This window comes from Echinops telfairi, unplaced genomic scaffold (genome assembly GCF_000313985.2).
Source record: "Echinops telfairi isolate 266 unplaced genomic scaffold, ASM31398v2 ScPeMD7_655;HRSCAF=1070, whole genome shotgun sequence".
NCBI lineage: Eukaryota > Metazoa > Chordata > Mammalia > Afrosoricida > Tenrecidae > Echinops > Echinops telfairi.
Window position 1 is genome coordinate 30,343,808 of NW_022104553.1, and position 10,381 is coordinate 30,354,188.

Sequence of the window (10,381 nt, forward strand, 5' to 3'; positions counted from 1 at the left end):
GCGTGCCTCCCCTCGTGGCCCGGGAGGCGGGACGCAGGGAGGAAGGGCACGATTCCGCCAGGCGTGTTATGCAAATGATTGTGGGCGGGGCATGCAAATGAGCTGTTTACAAGGGCAGCCCCGCCCCCAACTTCAAAGCCCACCGAAAGAGAGATAGAGGTAGTTAAATGAACCTTTTCATGAGAAGCTCGGCCTTCTCCTAGAATGCAAACCCAAATCCAAAACCAAGCGCAGTGACCTGGGGTCTGCTTGCAACAGTCAACACACGAACTGGGTAGAATGCCCCACAGGATTCCCAAAGCACCTGGATGGCGCCGTCATTAAGTGCTTGCTGCCCACTGAAAGGTCTGCAGATCCACAGGAGATCCAGCCACAGGAGGAAGCATCCATAAAGATTTACAACCCCCCCCAAAAAAAAGATTTACAACCATGGAAGCATGTGAGGGCCCGGGTTATAGTCTGTCCTGTAGGGTCACTGTGAGTCAGGATCTATTGAATAGGAGGGCTGTTGTTTTGAGCGAGCATGTGTGTGAGAGAAAGAGAGAGATAGAGAGAGAGAGAGAGAGAGAGAGTGTGTGTGTGTGTGTGTGTGTGTGAGAGAGAGAGAGAGAGAGAAAATTGGGTGAAGGTTTACAGAACAAATGGCAGTGAGTTGTGTTATCTTTGCCAAGCAAATTGCTACTTTTCTCGTGTGTGTGTGTGTGTGTGTGTGTGTGTGTGTCTGTGTGTGAGAGAGAGAGAAAATTGGGTGAAGGTTTACAGAACAAATGGCAGTGAGTTTAGTGTTATCTTTGCCAAGCAAATTGCTACTTCTTTCTCGTGTGTGTGTGTGTGTGTGTGTGTGTGTGTGTGTGTGAGAGAGAGAGAGAGAGAGAGAGAGAGAATTGGGTGAAGGGTTACAGAACAAATGGCAGTGAGTTTAGTGTTATCTTTACCAAGCAAATTGCTACTTCTTTCTCCACAGTGCTTCCAGCGCAACTTACAGCGTGACCTTCAAGCCGATTCTGAATCAGCAACCTGACATCAGGTTACAGAAACTGTGCATCTTCACAGGAGCAGGGAGCCTCAACTTTCTTCCATGGAGAGGAGATAGTTGATTCAAACTACTGACCATGCAGTTTGCAGTCCAATATTACCTAATAGTGCCACGAGGGCTCCTTAGTCCGAGAATAAAATGAACTCCACCTCAATGTTTGCGCTAGTCCGGATAGACTAGAGAAACAAATCCAGAGACACTCATATGTGTATAAGAAAGAATTTTATGCCCAAGAGCAAGTATATATTTAAAAACATCCCAGCCCAGTCCAGATCAAGTCCATAAATCCGATATTAGCCCATATGTCCAATACTAGTCCATTAATTCCTCTTTAGACTCACACAGCCATGCAATGATGCTGAATGCAGGAAGATCACAGACCAGTGGGTGGAGAGTCTTGTAGATCCAGTGGCAATGGAAACATCTCAGCACTGGCATGTCACCATGTGGCTCCTCCAGCTCCATCAGTGTGTCACCATGTGGATTGTCAACAGGAATGCCTAGCAGATAGTGTGTCCCACCTCCAGGGAGGAAGACAGGAGTTCCCAGAATCCTGTGTGCCACGCGCACACAGAGGCATGATTGGCTATGACCTGATTGACCGGCTAGACTCCACCCTTCCCTCAAATTGACAGGAGATTACGTGACTGCCACAGTGGCATTGGGTCAATTCTAACATGTAGCTACGGCAAAAAATGAAATTAAAAAGGGTATGGCAATCACTGAAGACAAATGGGTGCATAAGCAAAAGTGGTGAAGAAAGCTGATGATGCCCGGCTATCAAAAGATATAGCATCTGGGGTCTTAAAGGCTTGAAGGTAAACAAGCGGCCATCTAGCTCAGAAACAACAAAGCCCACATGGAAGAAGCACACCAGTCTGTGTGATCAGGAGGTGTCGAAGGGATCAGGTATCAGGCATCAGGCATCAAAGAACAAAAAATCATATCATTGTGAATGCAGAGTGGGGACCCAAAGCCCATCTGTAGGCAACTGGACATCCCCTTACAGAAGAGTCACATGGAGGAGACAAGTCAGTCAGGGTGCCGTGTAGCAACAGTGAAACATACAACTTTCCTCTAGTTCCTGAATGCTTTCTCCTCCCTCCACCCCCACTATCATGATCCCAATTCTGCCTTACAAATCTGGCTAGACCAGAGGATGTACACTGGTACAGATAGGAACTGGAAACACTGGGAATCCAGGACAGATGACTCCTTCAGGACCAGTGGTGAGAGTGGCGATACCAGGAGAGTGGAGGGAGGGTGGGGTACAGAGGGCGAACCGATTATAAGGATCTACATATAACCTCCTCCCTGGGGGTCAGACAACAGAAAAGTAGGTGAAGGGAGACGTCGGAAAGTGTAGGATTTGACAAAATAATACTTTATAAATGATCAAGGGTTCATGAGGGAAGGGGGAGTGAGCTGATGCCAGGGGCTTACGTGGAGAGTAAATGTTTTGAGAATGATGAGGGTAACGAAGGTACAAATGTGCTTTATACGACTGATGTATGCATGGATTGTGATAAGAGTTATATGAGCCCCCAATAAAATGATTTAAAAAATTACAATCTCAGAGAGAGAAAAAAAAAGGCTATGGATAGAAAAGTCACATTAAATAATTCAATGCATTGTAGGCCGCCCCTTGGCTCCCCTGCCCTTACTCTTTTCATATGCGACTCCCCAATCTAGATACCTCGTTTCTAAATGGTTCATCGCTATCAACCCAGTACTCCAAGGAGGGAGCACTGTTTCTCAAAGTGAAGAACTGCTAGGTAGCAAGATAGGGAGTTGTTCTTCTCCATGCCTAGGGGCCCTCTAGAGGACGTTGGAAGCCCATAAAGGCTAAACGGCATGCACAAATTCAGACCCTAGAGCCAGGAAGGCGGTACAATTGGGTGGGCTTCAAACTAGGCCAGGTGGACTTACTTCAGCCAATGGGGTCAACCAGTACCGTTGACCATGCCTCCCAGCCGAAAGGCCCCAAAAGGCCGGAACCAGGAGACCCCCCCCTCTCCCCCACCCCTCTGCCTTCCCCTCAGCTGTGCTGTGGTCTCCGTGTCTCTCCCTCTCCCCTCAGGTTGCCACGTGGTGGGAGGGGGAAGGGGGTATAGTCCTGTGTCAAGTTAACTGTAAAACCTGAAACTTCTTCCATCCTTTATAAAAACCCACTTGGATCACAAACCAGGCTTCGGCATGAATTTCTTTTGCGTGCAAAGCCAAGGACCGAAGCATTTCCCGCCCGAGACACCTAATAGAAGCTTCATTTCTAGTTGGAACTTGGGCCATCTGCATCCATAAGCAAAGTCCAATCCAGAGGAAGCCATCAATTTCAGCACTTCCCGCCAGCTCCTGTGTCAAACATCTTTCTCCATTTGGTCACTTTTGGGGATCTCAGCTCTTAGCTCAGTGGTTCTCAATCTTCCTAATGCTGTGACCCCTTAATAAAACTCCTCATGTTGTGGTGACACCCCCCCCACAACCATACAATTATTTTCGTTGCTACTTCACCACTGTCATGTTCCTACTGTTAGGAATCAGGCGACCCCTGTGAAAGGGTCATTCGACCCTCAAAGGGGTCTCGACCCACAGGTTCAGAACCGCTGTCTTTGCTGATCTACACTAGGTCAATGAGGTACCAGCTGCAAGCTTGGAAGTCCACACACACCTCCCTGCACTTAGAACCGCTGGCCCCTTCACACTTGCAGCCCTAACTCCCATGTGCTAGGTCATGCCTAGGCTCAGAGGCCACCTAACTCCCTAACCTCAAACCGACCAGCCTTCCTACTTTCATTGTTAGCCTCTGTGGGCCAGCTTAACAGGTACCAAGGAAAGATGTCTAAACCCAGCCCTTCTTCACCGTGGCATCTCCCTTCCTTCAACCAAACGAACCAGGTGGTTACCAAACAAGCCCATCGGGCAGTCTGCTTGCTGGCTCCCTCTATCAGTCCTAAAAGGGGCATTTATTTCCTGCCTTGATGCATCCAATGGCAAACCGCTTGCCCCAAACCCAGAGTCCTCTCTTTTGTTGTTGTTCATGTTTCCCCTTGCGGCTCTGCTCTCAAATGTAAACCTCCTCTTCTCCGAGCAGGTCTGAGTGGGGCTCCGGTTCCCGCCTAAGCCCTTCTTCTCCCCACTCGACATAGGCTCCTGGCTTTCAATACAACCTGTTCCTTCTGGGTAATGCCTAGCTCCCCTTTTTAGCATCTCCACCAGTGCAGGCTGAAGGCGAGCTTACAAGCTTTCTGGAATCATGATCATCCTGTTCATTTCCATCACGTATGTAGGTGTATGTGACCACACCGGGTAGGAGAAACACTCACATTGTTCAGTCTGATAAGCATATAACTCTTATCATGCTCACCCCTTTAAAACATATACAGTGAACCCTCGCCACTTCGCGCTTCGACTTCCGCGGCTTCACTCTATCGCGGTTTTTGCGTAACAGCGCATGCTCTGTCATTACTGCCACTGATTGGCTCATACTGTACACGCTTGATGCCATAAATAATATAATAAATAATAAATGATCATTGTAACATCCAAAATGTTTTACTGTATTTTCCCTTTTTCGTTTAATAAATTGGGTAATACGAGTGTAATGGTGACTAAAGGGTGTTTTTTCATGTCCTCTATGCTCTAACTACGAAAATATTTGATTTACAAATAAGGAATCCTACTTCGCGGAATTTCATTTATCACGGTAGGGTCTAGAACCGATTAACCATGATAAACGAGGGTTCACTGTAGTCTGATAAGCATATAACTCTTACCCCTTTAAAAAAGACTCACCTTTAATCTTGTCTCCATCCCTGGATTGTGTCCATTTATGTCTCTATGGGACTCTGGCAGGTGGGTCCAGTAAGGTCTGCCCCCCCCCCCAATCAATCATCGTGCTAACCAAAGGGTTGCCCCAGGCCACTCCAGAAATAGCTCTCATCTCTTACATTCCTTTAGCCATCACAGGGAACAGTAACTGAAGTGTTTCACGTCCCATGCTCCCTCCTTCTCTTCCAAACCCCCATGGTGCCACGAGCTGCGTGCTCCTTGTCATTGTCATGAGGGGACAGGACGCTGGGGGATGCGTGCGCTCCTCCAGCCACACAAATGGGCAAGAAAGATCACGGTCATCAAGATCCGCTGCCCCAAACCTACTTCTCTGAAGCTCAGGTCAGACGACGAGGCAGTGTGTGAATAGAACAAGGGCTTAACATCAGGGAAGCTGGGTGTGGCGGCATCTCCTCGGACTGTCCTTACTCAATCTGTGTGCCGAGCAGATCACCATAGAAGCTGGACTCTATGCAGAAGAACACGCCCCCGAGATTGGAGGAAGGCCTATTGACCACCTGGGATGTGCAGACGACACCACTTTGTTGGCTCAAAGTGAAGAGGACTTCAGGCACTCGCTGATGAAAACCAAGGAATGCCACCACCGTCGGTATGGGTTTCTACACACACACACACACACACACACACACCCGCCATGGAAAGACGAGCTCCTGGAGAAGGACATCATGCTTGGTAAAGCAGAGGGCCATCCCCATGGCGGCAACAATGACCTCATGCACAGGAACGACTGTGAGGACAGGACGGGACAGCACCCGGCAGTGTTTTGTTCTCCCGGGCACAGAGCTGCGTATTGGAACTGACTTGAGGGCATCGGACAAGCAGCTCAGATCTATCTGCCCCCACCCTCCAACCTTGCTGACTCATTTTGACCCCAACTCTCCCTTCCACGGAACTCTTTTTTTCAGCTGGCTTCTGTAATTCATTGTCATGGCCATACGGAAGGTCACAGACCAGGCTGGTGATTATGGGGTTTACTAGGGAAGTTAACAGGTCACAGTTCAGGTGAGAAATGCCCGGGATACAATTGTTCGGTCAGGAAAATTCCTTGCCATGCTCCCAGGTAGGTCTCTCTCTGGTCCTCAATCTCTTGGCCTACTGTGGGGAACAGAGGATTTCTCTTAAGTTGTCTCCCCAAAATACGTACCAGACTTAGCTGCTTAAGAGTGACTGTACAATAGGTGATCAGCGAAAGTAGGTCAGAGGTTATTCTCCTTAACATCAGCCATCTATAGTGGCTAGACTATTAGTCTGACTCACCCTGAATAAGACCCACTCCCTTCTGATAAGGATAATGGTGGTCTGTTCACTTGCAAGAGATACGAGAGGGCAAACCCGCCCAAGGGTGACCAAGGTTAGATAGTCATTATCAGCTGTCTAGATCACGCAGACACCACTGTTTATTCCACAACCAATGTGGGCACACCCCTAGGTGATTCCCCTCCTATTGATTATATTGCTTATGTTACTACCCCTATGTTAATACCCCTCCTGGTGACTCAGGTTATTTATTGTCCACTATCAGGGAACTTGCATGCCTCCCAGAATAGTAATTGTCTGTTTTATTATATGAGACATTAGAGTGATCAAACTTGTTCTAGAATGAATTGTATTGCCCCTTTCTGTGATGTATGACTCTATGATGTGTGGTTAGCAATAAATAATGAGGCTTCCTGGTTCTCGAGAGGGTGGCTGGAGAAGGTGGCTAAGGAGGACGAAGCAGCGGCTTCTTCTCTGACGGCTAAGCCCCCTCCACGAGGACCATCAAGCCGGGCTGAGGTGACCTATGCTACCATGAATTGCGTCTGACTCCATTACTTGACTCTATCCTTTAACTCTCATGCTCTCTATGACTTTACTATAATCTCTACTTATTATCGCTGTACAATTGCGCCTACCAAACCTGTGATGTTTTGTGGGGTTCCCTCTTCCCCTTAACCCCACAGCCTACGATCTGTCTTTGTCGGGCAATTTTACAAAGCCCTTTCAGGGCTACTCAAGAGCATGTCACTGCACTGGAAGCCTCAACCCAACAGGCACCCAGCTCCCGCAATGAAGTGCCCAGAGGCAGCCCCCCAAAAGCCAGCTTCCTACCCCAAAGCACTCAGCTTGACTTGACGGTGTGGATTGTCAAGCACACCGCTCTGTCTCGTGCTCTGGCTCCCGGTACTGCTGCTGCTGCGGGAGCTGCCTCCTGGACCGAGGAGGGTTAATGCACATGGGTTTTGGGGGTCCAAAGGACAAGGTCCAAAGGATGTGCTCCACTCCTCGTTCCTCTCCTCTGCTGATAGTGAGATTCGCTTTTGCTGTTTCTGAGATGGCTTATTTTATACCCAGCAGGAAGGCCATCACACTTAACCCTGTTAACAATCCCTCACAGCTGGCTTATGTAACCCCATCAGTATGTTCCCTCCACCTTCCTATCCAGACCTATCAGGACTACGGAGGTGGTTGGGTGGAAGTAAAAGCTATGGCTGGAAGAGGCAGATTACATCAGTCACTGCATTGCAGCAACCTCACAGGGCAGAGTAAAACTACCCCCGAGGGATTCTGAGGCTGTACATTTTGATGGAGTAGAAAGCCTCCTCCTCTTTCTCCTGGGGAGTGGCTGGTGGGTTTGAACCACCGGCAGTGTGGTTAGCCGCCTGAGTAACCTATTATGCTGCCACAGCGCCTTAGTCCAAGCACTGAGAAATCGTTTCCTTAATTGGTTGGGATGTGCATTAAATCAGCCTGGCAGTCACTATTTTGCAAATTTGTTAATCACGATGTGGATGTGTGCTAAGTGTCCTTAAGTGAAATCAGACTAGAAATGATATGCAAATACCTCTCTTGTCTAACTCAACTGGCCCTGCCCACTCCAGGCAATTGGGGAGTCAGAATAAGGAACCGAGGAGAGTTACGTACCTAAACTATGCGCAAGGCTCAGCTTGGCCTTAGAGCACAGAGTAGGACTGCCCCTTCAGGCTTCCAAGACAATAGTTCTTTATGAAAACAGCCTCATCTTTCTCCTGTGGAGCAGATGGCGGGTTCAAACCGCTGACCCTCCTTGTGCTTAGCAAATCAGTGCCTGGCCCATTACACCGTGAGGGCTCCTTAGACACAAGCGCAGTGCATTTTACCAGGAGCATGGAGGGCAGCCCAGCCAGAGGGACGATGCAGATGGGCTCATTTGCATACCAGGCCTCCAGAGGGGTTGGTTAAGGCCAACAGGGCACAGTTACACCGTGCCTGGTGGTGCGTCCCCAACATCAGTGTCACAGACACACAGGTCACGGCAGGCTTGCATACTGGATCTAGGGAGACACACACTGCAAGGACACCCATGGGAGTCACCTGCCTCGGCCCTTTCAGGGATCAGGCACTAAGAGGTCCCAGGGGGCACAGACCAAACTCACTGCCAAGTCATTTCCGACTCATGATGACCCTACAGGACAGGGTAAAACGGCCCCCTTGGGTTTTGGAGACTAACTTCTTCAGAGAGAAGACACCTCATCTTTCTCCCTTGGAGTAGCTGGTGGTTTTTGAACTGCTGACCCCGTGGTTAGCAGCCCAGTGCACCACCAAAGCTCCTCTCCGGGCACAGACAACAGGCCCAAAATCTCGTGTCTTGACCTGAGTGTCATCTCATTAGCACATTCGTGGAGGGGACAGGGCAGTCAAGCATCACACACACACACACACACACACACGTCATAATGCAGGGACATCCGTGTGACCCACACCCACATAAGCCTCAGACCCGCACATTCGAAAAGATCCCCCCTGGTGACAAAGCCCCTCCCTCCCACCACAGACACCTGCCTCTTGTTGGTGTACCCTAAACGTACTCCAGCTCATGCCCAACTCAGACGATGCACACCAGCCCCCACCCCCCACGCCCCCAACCCATGACAGGCCCCATTCTTCCACCAGTGACTTCTTCAGGGTCCCCTCCCTCCCCCACATCCCAAAGTGATGGAGGCCCAGACACGGGTGTAGACGATGCTTTATGGGTGTGCGGTGAGGGCAGAGCAGGCGGCCAGGCAATAAATAACACGCACTCACAGTGGCAGAGCCAGGCAAGGAGTTGGGGCCGCATGGCCCTGGTCTCAGGCAAGGATAAAGGTCAGCCAAGACAGAGGAAGCAGCAGCAGGTATGGGTGCCCTCCCCCCTCCCCTGTGGCTCAGTCTTGCCCCACATCGAAGCCCCACCAGGCCAGGGAAAGGGGCAGGGTGGGGCAGCTTCCTTGGGGCCCGGGCAGGTGAGGAGCTAGGCCTCCCAGGGTCTGGTTCTGAGCCTCAGCCAGAGGGCAGGGCTGGTCCTGGAGAGCAGGTGGGCTGCAAAAGAAGGACGGGGTCGTTGAAGAGGGAGGCTGCATCTCCTTCCACCCTCCCCCAGCTTCTGTCCGTCTGCCCAGCCCTTCCTTGCTCTTCCTCCCAGAGTTTCCACACTGTCTGTCCCCCAGTTTCCTTGTTTCTCTGCTCCAGCGAATTGCTCGGTCGCTCGGAACAGTTCACAAATTTGATTGGTTGGTTGGAAGTTCAGATCCACCTAGAGGTGCCCTGGAAGAAAGACCTAGCAACCTCTGCCCCCCCCCCCCCACACACACACACCCATCAGCGCTGCAAACCCAACAGAGCAGGGCTACTCTGGTACACGAGGGGGGTGGGGGTGGGGGCACGAGTCAGCATGGACCCGGTGCCAACTGGTTTTTCACCAAGAGCACCTTCAGGTCCCTGGTTGTCTACCTGGTCGCTGGGGGGCACTGTCGGAACCCCTTATCCCACTCCTGTCTATCCCCCTGTGCTACCACGTCTCCCTGGTTCTAGGTCTCATTCGCTTCTCCAGAGTGAGAAGACGCAAGGTGGCCGCTGTCCCTTTGGCTGCGCATCGGGAGGCTGTCAATCTCGAGGGGGCAGACAGAAAGTTTCATCTTCTCGCTCAGAGTGGGGATGAGCCCGGTGGGGGTTCAAACTGTCCACCATGTGGTTTAGCAGCCCAACACAAATCCACTACACCCCCGGGGCTCCTCGCCAAAGTAGCCACTGCACAGAGGGCCAGGAAGCCAGTTTGGGGGGCTGTGAGGACGTCTAGAAGATACCAGAGTACATCGTGCGCCGGTCAATAGAACCAGCAGACGGGTGGGGGGTGGGCTGAGTTGGTGGGAGTGGGACAGACTGACAGGTCTGGGGTTGTCTTTGGGGCGGATGAAAATGCTTGGGAACTAGAGACTAGAGGGCGCTCACCATGGTGAAGGTACTAAGAGCCAGTAAATGGCACATTTAAAAAGGGGTTCATGCAACAATGAAAAATACAACTTTCCTCCAGTTCCTAAATGTTTCCTCCACCACCACCCCTATCATGATCCCAATTCTACCTTACAAATCTGGCTAGACCAGAGGGTGTACATTGGTACAGATAGGAACTGGAAACACAGGCAGGGAATCCAGGACGGATGATCCCTTCAGGACCAGTGATGTGAGTGGCGATACTGGGAGGGTGGAGGGAGAGTGGGT

At 50.6% G+C, this 10,381-nt stretch overlaps 1 protein-coding gene across 1 annotated transcript in view; it reads right to left on the minus strand.

The window, feature by feature from the left end:
• Positions 1 to 8,858: 8,858 nt before the first annotated feature.
• Positions 8,859 to 10,381, minus strand: part of RAB4B (RAB4B, member RAS oncogene family) — an 18,154-nt gene continuing 16,631 nt past the window's right edge. Inside the window, exon 9 of the mRNA XM_004710506.2 lies at positions 8,859 to 9,202. The gene's annotated coding sequence lies outside the window, so the exon portion shown is untranslated. The remainder of the gene's footprint in view (positions 9,203 to 10,381) is intronic.